At 47.6% G+C, this 10138-nt stretch overlaps 1 non-coding gene across 1 annotated transcript; it reads left to right on the forward strand.

Moving 5' to 3' along the window:
• The first annotated feature begins 274 nt into the window (after positions 1–274).
• On the forward strand, positions 275–359 carry LOC128138511 (small nucleolar RNA SNORD45). Its single transcript, XR_008234049.1, has one exon. It is a non-coding gene; the product is annotated as a small nucleolar RNA SNORD45 (small nucleolar RNA).
• Positions 360–10138: the final 9779 nt, after the last annotated feature.

A 10138-nucleotide genomic window follows, 5' to 3' on the forward strand; every position in this document is an offset into this window, starting at 1 on the left:
GACTTGCTCACCGTAGCTATCTCCACGGCAGGTTAAATTTCTCGCCGTCTATTGTGTTTTAGTTCCCTTCTCACGCAAACCGTGGTGACAAACAGTACCCAAAAGGCTCTGGTGCTCCCAAACGGCGGCTTGATGGTCTGCGTAACCCACCTCTAGCCGCATCTCAAGGAGCGTAGGAACGGCGTTACAAGTAAATAAGGCAGCGTCCTGCTTTAGGAAGAAAGCGTGTTGGATTTGAAACCCTCGGGTAGGACAGGAGGAGCATGTCTTCTTGGGTCAGCGATGAGCGTCGGCACGTATTATCTGATCCAGAGCTGATGTCTGTCGCTGCTTTAGCTCTGGAATTACTCTGAGACCCAGGAGGCTCCATTTTCCTTAGGCTGTCACCTAAGGGAGTCGAGATAAAGACAGTTTAACAAGCGCAGGGAATAAAAAAGGAAACCAACGGACGTGACAGCAACCACCGACCACCTCTCACCAGCAGGCAGACGCCCAGCCATCTCGGTGCGACGGCTGCCTTGGGAAGACTCCCCCAGTCCCGAATTTCTTGCTGAGCGTGACACTACGTGGAACGGACCATGGTACCTCGTCGGTCAGCTCGGGGCAGCGGTCTCTGCTGTGTCCCCTCCCAGCCAGCTCGCTGGGGCAGCAGAGCGAGAAACGGAGAAGCCCTTGGTTCTGCATAAGCACCGCTCAGCAGTAGCTAAACATCGGTGCGCTGTCAACGCTCAAAACGGCACCGTGCAAGCTGCGATGACAAAAAAATGACCTGTATCCCAGCACAGAAACCCTTCTGTGCCCGCTCACGATTCCTATTCCTATGAGAAACCCATGAAAAATAGGGCATTTGACTTATCGGGGAGAAATGCAAACACGCTCCCGGTCTCTGGCTGGCATCTGGCTTTACTTGCATGACCTAGAAAGTACGCACAAGTCTACGCGGTTTCTTCTGCACCTTGGGAAAGGCGTCTCTTGCCTCGATTTCCAAGGAGAAACTCCCAAAAGCGGCACCACAGAGGTATTCCTAAACCTCGCTAACTGAGAGCAGGGTAGGGTGGCTTTGGGGGGGGGGCGGGCTGTGCGGCTGGCTATGGGGCAGGCGGTGGGCTTTGGGGTGGGGGGGGTTGCGGGGGGGTTACTGACGCTGTCCCGTAGCGAATTACAGTGGTCGTGGGGTGACCGTTCAGCGTCCGGCCCCTCCTGGAGCGACTCCGGGCGGAGGGTACGTCAACGGTGAGCGCTGGGGGAGCTGCCCCACGGCGGGGGGGGGACACACAAAACGACCCCGTTCTGCCCCACGGCTCTGTGGGGTCTCTTCTTCCCGGCCCCATGGCTCGACGGGGCCTGGCTCGTTCCCCCCTCCCCCCCCCCCAGGTGGAAATGCGGAAAGCTTTGACGAATTTTGTGCAGAGGGAATTCGAAGCGCTGCGGGGCCAGGCCCGGGCCCTGCACGCCGCCTTGTAGCGCGTGGGGTGCCCCGCTCGTGGAGGAACCCGCCCCACGGTGAGACGGCCGGCCCCACGGCGAGACGGCCAGCCCCACGGTGAGACGGCCCCCACGGCCGTCCCTGCAGCCTTACGGGACCCACAGATGGGACGGACTAACCCCACGCTGCGATGGCCGTGGGGCCTGGACGGACGGACAAACGAGCTGCCCCCCTCCCACCCCCAGCTCCCCGTTCCTGTGCATGGTGCCAATAAAAATGGCTGAGCCTCGGGGATCTCCGTACCTGGGTGACAACGGGGGGGTAAAAAGGGACCTGGGGGGGGGGAAATTGGGGTGCTGGGGGGGGGTCCCCGAGAGGGTGGGAGGTGGAGACGAGCGTGGCCTGATCCCACATGTTTATTGAAGCAGAAGCTGGTGTGTTTTTTGGGGGGGAGGGGAGTTCCCCCACTGTGCACACCTGGGGAAACCCCCCCTGGAAGGGGCAAAAGGGGGGGCTCAGACCCCCTGAAATGGGGTTCAGAGCCCCCCCGTGCCCCCCACCCCCCCGGAGTGCTGCCACAGAGCAGGGGGTCCCCAAACACAGGGTAAGGGGCGGGGGGCTGGAAACACCTTGTCCAAGTTTTGCCCCCACTCCCTGAACTGGGATGGGGGGGGGGGAAGGTGTGGCCCGGTGGGTGTGGCCGGGCGTGGCCGAGTCATCACTCCTCCTTCTTGTCCCAGGGGCCATCATGGGATGCCGGGGGGGGGGGGGGGAGTCAGAGGGGGTGTTAAGGGGTACGAAAGGGGGTTGGGGGGGGGGTTGAAAGGGGGTTGGGGGGGGGTCGTAGGGGGTTAGGGGTGCCCCCCCCCCCCCACCTGCAGGCGCGCGTGCTGGTCCAGAAGCCGGTCGTACTCCCGCGTCAGCCCCTCGGCCTGGCACCGCATGGCCTGCACCTCGTTCTCCGCCTTCTCCAGAGCTGTTGGGGGGGGTTGTCTGTGTCAGGGTCACCCCCAAAAAAACCAGCAGCGCCCCCCACACACACCGTAACGCCCCCCCACACCATAACGCCCCCCCGCAGCCCTGCCCGTACTGTGTTTGCTGGCCGCCAGCTCCTTCAGCTTCTCCACCTTGGCCTTGAGGGTCTCGTTCTTGTCGTGGGAGGGGGACGACGGGCCGCCCCTGTCACCCCCTGCCTTCTGCAGCTGCTGGCGGGGGGGGGGGGGGGCACGTCAGGGCCCGAGGTGCCTGGATGCCTCCTTCGCCCCCCCCCCGCCTCCCGCCATACCTTCCGCAAGGCATCATTATCCTCCGTGTAACGGCGGGCGGCTTGGCTGGCGCCTTCCGCCTGTTTCCGGAACGTTTCGCTGGAAGCGCCCAGCACGGCCTGCTGCGAGATGAGGGTGACCAGGCGGCGCAGGAGGCTGCGGGAGGCAGGGTAAGCCGGGCTCCGCGGCACCCCCAGACCCCACCCCCCACATTTGCCCCCCCCCCCAAACTCACAAGGAGAGCAGGAGGGCGAAACCGGCCAGGTAGAGGTTGCGCTGGGCTCGGAAAAGCTTCATGTGGAAATGCTCGAGGGCGCCGGGGCTGCTCTGCAGGGCCACCCGCTCCGTCACGTCGTATGAGGAGATTGAAGTAGACGGACGCCTGTAATCTTGAGAGCAGACAGCAGACGACCCTTTATTGCTAAAACACACACATACTTATAGTCACATATTCTGCAAAGTCACTGTACACGCGCACAAAAATAAAATGAAATATGATTGGTTATATCAACGCTGTACACGCGCATAAACATAGGACACAATTGGTTATATTAACTAAAACATGCGAAACTTGTCTCAGTCTAATTGGTCAAGATAAACTGCCGAATTGCCGTTCCTTGTGCCAAGTTCCCTTTATCTTGGAATGTGCACCTGTGTTCTTCTAATTGGCATCTTTCTTTTTTTGTCTTCTTGTTTATTCTGTTCAAGGTCTTCTAAAGGCATCTGGAATGCTCTTGCGACTGTTAGCTACATATGTGTCCACAGTGGGGGCGGGCGATTGCCACTCGGGGACTAGCTGGGTGTCGGTCGGCGGGTGGTGAGCAATTGCACTGCGCATCATTTGTACATTTGAATCCTTTTATTATTACTGTTGTCATTTTATTAGCGTTATCATTATCATTATTAGTTTCTTCTTTTCTGTTCTATTAAACCGTTCTTATCTCAACCCACGAGTTTTACTTCTTCTCCCGATTTTCTCCCCCATCCCACTGGGTGCAGGTTGGGGGGGAGTGAGTGAGCGGCTGCGTAGTGCTTAGTTGCTGGCTGGGGTTAAACCATGACATCCATAAAAGAAAAAAAACCAACAAACCAACCATGTTACTGGAAAACACCCTTCCACTTACAGGTTTCCAAATCAGCTTCTGCTCTTTTGCCTAGCATTAACATAAATCAGGGAAAAAAGATCCTGCTTCTGGTTTTTAGATAACTTGACCTAACTTAGAAGTCACAACTACTTGTTTTAAAAAAACATTTGTGGATATAAGAAAAGATCCAAGTTGCTAACCTCTTAAGACAGCTTATTTGCATTGTGCTAGACAGTTAGAACTGATGGCCAGGAAATGAGAAAAGGTTTGAAATCCACAAAGGGTGACACTACATACAGCACAAGTTTTGGACACATGAAATGTGTTTCATATCAGTTTTGATTTAAGGATATTCCCATCAGCTTCCTGCTAACATTAAACAAGACAATTTAACACTGGCTTCTTTTAGTTCAATGTCTTTGCTGTGCTTCTACTGATTCTGGAAGGACATTATAGTTGATTGTAGAGGAAGGACATATAACAAAGTGGTCTGTTAAACAGAGCTGTTGCAGCAAATTCAGCATTACCTTGGTTTTGTTTATGGAAGAGGATGAATGAAAACATCAACCAATCTGCAGCTAATGTTGCTAGCAGAGCCTTGTGCTCTTAAACACAGTGTTCGATTTTTATAGTTCAGGGGCTTAGCTGTACATACATCTCTTTTAATCTAAATCCAAGAGCTGTATGTCAGCATGCAGAGCAGCACAAGTCAAGCTCTGTTTGTAGAAGGTGCTCAAACCTGCTTTAGCTAGCTCACTGCCCAGTTAGGCTGAGCAGGACACCAGGCACCTGGGTTTGGAGGCCCACAAGGTTACTGCCCCTGGAACTCCAAGCACAACAAGGCATCATTTTCACCTCCAACCCTCTGCTTGCCCTGTCTGCTTAGACTTCTTTGCAGTCAGAAGCAGCACAGGACTGACATGGCAGGCCAATATTAAATTAAAAGCAGCGCGAGCTTTTTTTTTTTGTACACCACAGAACCCTTGCTTTGGAAAGTGAAAAATGGAGAAAGAAACCCCTACTTTGCATTACTAGATGAAACCAGGGGAGAGAAAGGAGTGGGACAGGAGGTGAGGACTGTACTTAATGGATCAAGGGTCTCTACAGAAACACTAGTAGCAAAAGGGGGAGACACATTAAAAAGGTCTCTACAACTCATCATGCTTGTCAAAGAGTTGTAAGAGGCTGTGTTGGCTGGAAATGTTTGTCTCAACATTGCTGCTGCAAAGAGCCTCAACATCCTGTTGCTGTGGGGGAGTACGCGCAAAATGTCCCTGAAGAAACCACCATATCCGCCTGAAGCTAGCAGTGCCTACCAAGCTGTGCTTGCCCACGAGCAAGGTGAAGAAACCACCGTGAACACCTGGGCATGCGCCCATGGAGTAACACGGGGCGGCATGTATGGTAATGAGCTCCGTGGAAATGGGTGGACTTTTCGGAGAAATCGTGGGGACCGGGACAATAAAAGAACTGCGTACTCCTCTCTCAAAAAACTGAAAAGCACCTGAAAAGCAACTGCCACTGAAAAGCAACTGAAGAGAACCTGCAGCGCTTGGAACTGGGACTTTGGCTGGAACCCGGAACCTGGACCCTCCATCACCTGCATCGAGACCGAGTCAACGGGACGTTGCTGGCTTCGTGGTGGTGGTAACTAGTCTTGCTATATCTCTTCCGTTTTCTTGCTTAGGTCTGCCTGTTTTTCCTTTCTTCTTCCCTCTGTCCTGTCGCTATTATCAGTTGTTATAGGAAATAAAACTTGTAAGGTTGTACGGCATCTGACCTCGTTTGTGTCTTAATCTCGCTCTTGGGATCGTTTAAGAACCCTCCCCAGTATTGGATCGGGACAAGAGTCCATATCCAGACCCTAAGGCTAAAGGGTTTAATGATGCCATTATTCAAACCAGATATTTTCCTACTTCACATACAGACAACTTCAAATATTAGCTGGGTTAGTCAAGAGATGCTGAGAACTCTTTAACATATCTGACCCACTTCGTCTGGAATGGCATGAGGAAATGCTCAAAGAACAGCTTCAACACTTGATTTTGAAAAGATAGCTTATTACATCTCCTTATTTCTAATTGTTGCCTTTACTTTTCCACTGAGGGAAGATGGATTTCTCTCTCTCAGAGTAGCTTTATCCAACTACAGACATGGCTTTTAGTCATCTAGTGGGTTCCCCCTGCCCCCCTTCTCTATGAGCTCATTTTTCAAACTTTTTTCTATGTGTTTTCCAAAAAGCTGGAGCGGAGGGTATTAGGACTGTGGTCCTATCAACTAGTCTCCCCAGTCAGAACAGCTGTTTACTCGCAAGTGTAACTAGGCCTTGACCTAATTTGCCTCGCCTTGTTTATAGGCATTGTCAACTTCCACTTCATAAGTAAAAATAGTCATAATGAATATTTTCCTTCTTTTGCTATCATTTTCATAACAAATGCAGAAGGAAAGCCTATGTTTAATTGCTGTGCATTACATCTAAATTAAAACACCTACAGCAGCAACTTCCTACATGTTTTACGCATTACTTGCAGTGTACAACTCGCACTTCAGAAAGTTTGCACAACACAAGAATGGGTTTTAGACTTTGCTAGCATCCAAGATCTTTCCAGTGTACAGAAGGCCACCATCTGCCTTTCATTGCCCCATTCTTCCTACAGAGGCTATAATTAGAGATTGACATAAAGGACAATATCAATTAGATGATAGATATTGTTAAGAGCAAATTCTTTTAGGCAATAGCAGGTATTTTTCAGTTGCTTGGATGTATTACTGAAAATTTGATCTCACAACTTAAAAGTTGAGGAAAATGGCACTTGGAAAGTTTTATTGAGAGAGTTACTTATGCCCAATAGAATTTGTTCCCTTTTTGGTATTAAAAAAAATAGAAAATAAAAAATCTTACTTCTCTCTCTCAACTGTAGCAGGCTGCCAGGCATATACAAAGAAGAGATCTTAAGAGAAAAAGTAGCGTGCATGGCATACTACCTATTCATCCATCAGCCTTCTGTTTAAATGAGAAGTCTCTGGCAGTTTAGTATTTTGCCAACTCTTGCTATGATTTCTCCACCATAGTGAACAGCTCCAACGTACTTCTGTTCTGAGAGATCCTAATTTTATACAAGAAGTTAAACTGATTTGTTCCAAGTTTTGTCACTTGTTCATAGCTTCACAAAGCTGCAAGCCATTTCTCCTGCATATTCCGAGAGACAACGGATAAGTTTACACTATTACAGTTCAGGGAGTTGCCCTCAGCCATCAGGGCGGTGTATGAGCCTTCACTGTGAATGCGTCTCTCCGACTCATGAGGTCGGCTTGCCTCCAGCCCGGTAGAAATTTATCACTCCAACCTTTTCCACCCTCACCACTTGGGAGGAGGAATGAACGGAAATCAGCTCCTGAACCCCCCAAATTGATAGCACAAAACAAAACAAAACCCCCAAACAACAAACAAACCAAATCCAACCAACCAAGAAAACCCCCAAAACCCCTGACCTTCACTGAAGTAACACCAACTACACCTTCCATTCCTACCACACAAACTCATGCTAAAAAAAGCCTGCAGACACCTGCTGGCAAGTTAAAGCACCTTGCTCCTGATGCCAGCATTCAGAGAAAGCCACTTTTTTTTCCACCTTGAAGCTGGGTCAGTAGCCTGAGAGCAGTGCCAAGCCGCAGCTGCAGGCAGCCCGTACGGCACAGATATTAACTCATCTTCTCTCCAACTTCTTTTATCTCTGCCACGTACGCTTCCTATGCTGTTGCCTCATGATGATGTATTTGGCCTGCTCTTGTCCCTGAATTGTTATTTTCTTGCTTCCTGAATTGGAGATTTTAGACAATCTGTGGGATGGATCCTGGGTTTTGTTCTGGTTTATCTTTCAGATTTTATAAACACAGTGCACCCTTACAATCTATCTATAACACATATATACCAAAAGGAAGGACTGACCTGACACTGCAATAATAGATAAAAGAGACTCCTCTCTCTCCAATTGAGAGAAAGCAGCTTGGCTATTTGGGCTGACTAAAGTGAAGAAACTCAAAATTGTCATAAGATAACAGTGTTGACTTTTCCAAGAATTTGCTCAATCCGTGTCAACTAAGTTGTTAGAAAAAGAATGCTGCAGGCTGACTTCTATTGGGAAATCAATTTCTACAGCCCTGTTCAGCCAGTAATCAAAAGGGTGGCTTTCCACCTGATCCTTTAATTGTTTTTAATTTTGATAGGTAATTATGGTTTCCTCCCAAAGAGTTCCTTTTTCAGAGTCCTCTTTTCAATCAGGTACTGCAGTTTTATTTTAAATAATTTTACTGCAAGCACAGACCCCCTTTGTTAAAGCAAATTCAAATTAGGCCATTTAAAAATTAACAACCACTTGTATTCTCCACAACTATCTTCTGCATACTTACTTCATTACAAATCAGCTGTTGCAGAAGTGCTACAGCCTCATTTAACAGCTTACCAGTAGTAATACATTGAATTTCTGTAGAATACTTACAGGTCCCAGCCTGGTCTGCCACCTGCTGAGCAAATTGTACTGGCTCTCACTGGATGACCTTCTGGAGTGGAGAGAGGAAAAAGCAAAAAATCCCATTCAGTTTACCTGAAGATAATTTTTTAAAAGACATTCTAAAGTTACAGTTCCTTACCAGTGGTGGGTATTGATAGTCCTTGGGGGCCCAGACAACTTGCTATTGCTGGCTGTCTTCGCACAGGAACCTGATAGCCCTTGTGAATAAATGCAGACAGTTGGAAAATAAGCTCTACTAAAATATAAGAATTGCTGCATATGTTGGAAGAAAGCTTACCTTCTCTTCCAACTAACTGCTGATGGACAGAGAGGAAGATGTAGAAGGTTCAGCGGCAGTCACCAGAGCAGCAGGAGGTGTAAGTCATGAGTGGTGGTGGAGGCAGTGGCGGCTGCTGCTGCTGTTGCTGCCAAATCTGCTGATGAAGCCTTTTTGTGTAGCCAGTTCCATTTTTGAAGTTGTTCACAGCCTAGAGGCAGAAAAACATTTACAAAAAAGGTAAGATGAAACTTCAGCACATATACGAACAAAAGCCTTCACAGAGGAAAATTACTTGTGTATTCCTGCAAATGCTACCAGTCCTAAAAGAAACCAACATACAGATATATGAACACATCCCATTAAACACTGATACTAATGACTGGTAACTCAGAGTAACTGTATTTAAAGTAATTCAGTGTTAACGCCGAATTTGAAAGCGAGGCAATCACGTTAAACAAAAGTGTGACCTGAATTTGCCAGATTGCCTCTAAAGAGTTGTAAGCTTCTGTGACAACAACAGATAATGTATTTGAAAAGTAAATTTAGCCTTATTCAATTACACCTTGCTTAAGGAGATGTAAATTAATATTTTCTTCCCTTTCAGCTTTTTACAAATAGCCTTTTCTTACAAGCACTTTACGTAAACGTCGTGTTACCTGGCATAGGCACTTGTTGGTAATTAAAGCATCAGGCGAAACATCTGTCTGATGACACGCTGGGCATGTATGTTCCTCAGATTCCAGTAATGCTGTTCTAATACCTGTGTATAATTAGAATAATCAAAATAGTATTTAGCCAAACTAAGGATGTTTTGGGGGTTCTAATCAATTATAGAAACACATATATAATCACTGGGTGAATATGTTCTTGAATTGAGAGCATGAAGCTATAAATGTTTAATAGTGTAAAAAATTTCTAGTATGCAGCAAATAACTATACAGTTTTGATATTTCACTATTGTAACATCTGAAGATGTAGCATAGGCTGTGTCTTGATGTTTCAACTAGTCTTTTTCCCACTATCTAGTACAGCAAGAAGTCCCCAACCTCAAGGTTAATGAATAAAACACATCTCGAAAAACCATTAGTAGGTTCAAAAAACCATTAGTAGGTTCGAGTTCTGAAGGTTTTAACCATCTCTCCCGTGGAGAAGAATGTGGATTAAATGCTTAACTATCTGCTTGTTGCAGACCACTGTAAGTCACCAGAGTTGGCTATATAATTTTGTATGAGAGAAAGGGCTGTGGACAAACTAAACGCATTCAATATCTAATATTGTAATCACCTGCACAGTTAGCCACTCTTCTCATACTCGTCCTTCCGCATGTAAAGAAGATTTAACTCGATATGTAAAAAAGGGGGGAAAGCTTCCTGGCTTTTTTTTCCCCTTTATACGAGAAGAGCGCTTTCGTATTCAATTCATATTAAATATTAAATAGAACTGGTAACAAAGCTACTTGGTTATCTCCTCTTTCTGCTTTCAGAAGATCAGATGTAATGTTTTGAATCAGAAATAAGGGAGTAACACTAACATTCATCAAAATAACTGTTTCCACAGCAGGGAATAACAGC

Source organism: Harpia harpyja, unplaced genomic scaffold, assembly GCF_026419915.1.
Source record: "Harpia harpyja isolate bHarHar1 unplaced genomic scaffold, bHarHar1 primary haplotype scaffold_52, whole genome shotgun sequence".
In the NCBI taxonomy this organism is placed as follows: Eukaryota; Metazoa; Chordata; class Aves; order Accipitriformes; family Accipitridae; genus Harpia; species Harpia harpyja.